We start from the raw sequence: 3,123 nt of genomic DNA, 5'->3' as shown, positions 1-3,123 counted from the left end.
GAGTTTCACCCATATATGATTTAAATGAGATTTAGATAGTGGAATAGAATAGAGAACCCAGAAATCAACCCAAACCACTATGCTCAATTAACATTTGACAGAGGAGGGAAGAGTATACAATGGAGTCAAGACAGTCTCTTTAATAAATGGTGTTGGGAAAATAGGACAGATACATGCAAAAAAATGAAACTAGACCACCAACTTACACCATACATAAAAACAAACTCAAAATGGATAAAGGACTTAAAGGGAAGATGGGAAACCATAAAAATCTTAGAGGAATCCACAGGCAGCAAAATCTCAGACATATGCCGAAGCAATATCTTCACTGATACAACTCCTAGGGCAATGGAAACTAAGGTGAAAATAAACAAATGGGACTACATCAAAATAAAAGGCTTCTTTACAGCAAAAGAAACCACCAACAAAACAAGAAAGCCCACTGCATGGGAGAACATATTTGCCAATGTTATCTCTGATAAGGGCTTAATCTCTAACATTTATAGGGAACTCATACAACTTAACAAAAGGAAGATAAACAACCTAATTAAAAAAAATGGGCAATGGAACTAAATGAATACTTTCTGAAAGAAGACATACCGAAGACCAAGAGACATATGAAAACATGCTCAAAGTCACTAGTCATCTGAGAGATGCAAATCAAAACGACCATGAGGTACCATCTCACACCTGTCAGAATGGCTATCATCAACAAATCAGCAAATGATAAATGCTGGTGAGTATGCAGAGAAAAAGGAACCCTCGTGCATTGCTGGTGGGAATGCAGACTGGTGCAGCCACTGTGGAGAACAGTATTGAGTTCCCTCAAAAAACTAAAAATGGAACTCTCATTTGACCCAGTAATCCCACTTCTAGGAATATATCCAAGAAACCAGAAACACCAATCAGAAAGGATATATGTACCCCTGTATTCATAGCAGCACAATGTACAATAGCGAAGATCTGGAAACAGCCTAAGTGCCCATCAGCAGATGAGCGGATTAGAAAACTGTGGTACATCTACACAATGGAATACTATGCTGCTGTAAAAAGGAAGGAACTCCTACCATTTGCAACAGCATGGATGGGACCTGGAGAGCATTATGCTAAGTGAAATAAGTCAGTTGGAGAAAAATAAATATCACATGATCTCACTCATTTGTGGAATATAATGAACAACATAAACTGATGAACAAAAACAGATGCAGAGACAGAGAAGCATTGATCAGATCGTCAAACCTCAGAAGGAAGGCAGGGGAGAGTGGGAGGGAGGAGGAGAGATCAACCAAAGGACTTGTATGCATGCATATAAGCCTAACCAATGGACACAGACACCAGGGGAGTGAGGGCATGAATGGGAGGTGGGTGGGTGGGGGGCATGGGGGGGGATAAGGACCCATATGTAATACCTTAATCAATAAAGAAAAAAAAGAATTTAAATTAAAAAAGAAACTATTTCAACAAATCGATAAAAAAGACTTTAAACGTTAGACTTTAGAGTTAATGCTGGAACCAGTTATAACTTTTGAGGAGGTTGGGATGGAAGGAATATATTTTAGTGTAAGAAGTACCTGATTTTTGAGAGGCCAAGGGGCAGAAGGTCATAAACTGAATATTTATGTCTACAGTAATTCATATGTTGCAGCCATCATCCCCAATATGATGGTATTTTAGGTGGGGCTTTGGGGAGGTAACTAGGTTTAGATGAGGTAATGAGGGTGGGCCCTCCTGATTGGATTAGTGCTCTTAGAAAAACAAAGAGGGACAAGAGCTCTATCTTGGATATGTGAGGACACAGTGAGAAGGTAGCCATCTGCAAGCCAAGGAGAGGCCTCTCACCAAGAACTGATTCTGCCGGCACCTTGATCTTGGACTTTCCAGCCTCCAGAACTATGAAAAATAAAATAATTGTTGTTTCAGCCACCCTGTCTATGGTATTTTGTTATGGCAGCCCAAGCTGAATAAGACAATGGACATGAAGAGAATTAAATTTTCTCCTTTAATCCAGTGAAATTTTTAGGTTATTTGTTACTTCAATCTAACCTAGTCTGATATGATAGAATGGTTGTCAAACCCAATTTTGGCTATCTGTATTCCTTGGATCCATTCAGGTTCAGAACATAATTTTCTTTTTTACTACACTAGCAGTGTTATCCTGCTACATTTTTAAACAGGTTGTATGATAACTATTGTCAGTTGTTGTATTGTAACTCTGAAATGTTGGCTGCTATGTGGTTATGCCCATAGATTGTCTCTTGTGCTGTAAGGCTTGGAAGAGACTGAACATAATTTTCAGCCCTTGCTAGGGACTACCTCAGAGAACAACCCTCTACCTTTTTTTTTTTTTTTTTTAAATCTGGAATGCTTCACAAATTTGCATGCCATCCTTGCGCAGGGACCATGCTAATCTCTGTATTGTTCTAATTTTAGTATATGTGATGCTGAAGTGAGCATCAACCTTCACTTTTTATTGTGAAAACAGGTTTTATCATACTTTTTATATGCTCTGATAAGATTATTTCACTGATTCCTACTTCTCTAATAAATCACAAAATTCAAGAATGCCAATATTTAGATAAAGCTAATTCTTACATATTATTTCCTAATATTATTTTTCTCTAAATTGCATGGTTCTACTTTATGTACTTCCACTGTTTATTCTCTGGCTTAGTTATCTTTACTCAACATAATATAATAAATGACATTCTAAAAAAAGAGTGGCTACATCTTTCTAAGGATTTATCTTATTGGCAAAAATTAATTTAAGTAGAAGCATGTACTATCTAATTTGTTAGTTTGCATATGTAGTGTAAAAATTAGAGGTAAACAATTTTTTTTAATTTTAGCCTTATATGTATGTTGCAGATGCAATCTGTTTGTCTGAAATATTATTGAAAGTAGTTAAATTATTTGTAACAGTTGAGATTTCCACTTTGACTTGCCATAAATTAAAAGAAAAATGTTTTCTACTGAAGCCAAAGCTTAAAAATTCCCCAATAAAAACTCTTTTTGCATTTATCATATGACTTAATGTGACACAGCATAATGAAATGTAATTCCGTTTTCTATTATTTATTCTACCATGGCACAGTATATCACTTAAAACTGATTTATCTTGGAAGA

General features: G+C 36.2%; 1 non-coding gene across 1 annotated transcript; it reads right to left on the bottom strand.

The window, feature by feature from the left end:
* Positions 1–2,350: 2,350 nt before the first annotated feature.
* Positions 2,351–2,454, bottom strand: LOC132237755 (U6 spliceosomal RNA). Its single transcript, XR_009453598.1, has one exon. It is a non-coding gene; the product is annotated as a U6 spliceosomal RNA (small nuclear RNA).
* Between the last annotated feature and the right edge of the window lie 669 nt (positions 2,455–3,123).

The sequence above is a fragment of the Myotis daubentonii genome, chromosome 6 (assembly GCF_963259705.1).
Source record: "Myotis daubentonii chromosome 6, mMyoDau2.1, whole genome shotgun sequence".
In the NCBI taxonomy this organism is placed as follows: domain Eukaryota; kingdom Metazoa; phylum Chordata; class Mammalia; order Chiroptera; family Vespertilionidae; genus Myotis; species Myotis daubentonii.
Note: the sequence above shows the minus strand (reverse complement) of the source record. Positions and strands in the feature narration are given on the sequence as shown.